Below are 859 nucleotides of genomic sequence, written 5' to 3'. Positions count from 1 at the left end.
ATATTAGAATAATGCAACCATGAGCTATGTAATGCTGACAGCCACCAGAAGATGGAAGAGGCCAGAAGCACATTCTCTCCTAGAGCTTCTGGAAAGGGTAATGACATACTGACACTTTGATTTCAGCTCAGGGAATTAATTTCAGAATTCAGCCCTCCAGAAAGGTGAGATAATAAATTTCTGGGTTTTTTTGTGCCTAAAAGTTTTTGTTAATTTGTTACAGCAGAGACATGAAAGTATTGGTTATTGTAGGACATTATATAGATTACATTAAAGGTCCTTTGTATTTTTAGGATGCAATCATGCAAAACAAGAATATAAGATTTATGGATAATAAGTCAAAAATAAATGTATAAAAACCTGAATAAAAATTAAACTTGATAAATTCAGGAGTGGAAAAGTGGAGAAGAAGGGATGGCAAGGATCGGTGAAGGCTACACAGATGACGTCAGCCATGACTTGTTCCTTTTCTCCACATCCTCTCCAGCACTTGTTCTTTGAAGATTTGTTGATGGCCACTATTCTGGCAGATGTGAAGTGATATCTCATAGTTATTTTAGTTTGCGTCTCTTTCATGATTAGAGATGTTGAGCATTTTTTAAAAACTTTATTTTTGTTACAGATGTTTCTCCTTTTTTACCCCATTGACACACTCCTCCCCATCCCCCCCACCCTGACCCCGGCTTTGTTGTCCATGTCCATTGGTTATGCATACATGCATATAAGTTCTGTGGTTTATCTCTTCCCACCCCCCACCCCCTCTTCTGAGGTTTGTCAGTCTGTACCCTACTTCTGTGTTTCTGGGTCTACCCTATTCCTCAGACTGTTATATTCATTATATTCCATATAGAACTGAGAT

This window comes from Molossus molossus, unplaced genomic scaffold (assembly GCF_014108415.1).
Source record: "Molossus molossus isolate mMolMol1 unplaced genomic scaffold, mMolMol1.p scaffold_m16_p_2, whole genome shotgun sequence".
Taxonomy (NCBI): Eukaryota; Metazoa; Chordata; class Mammalia; order Chiroptera; family Molossidae; genus Molossus; species Molossus molossus.
The sequence above is the reverse complement of the archived record's forward strand: the minus strand, read 5'-3'. Positions refer to the sequence as shown.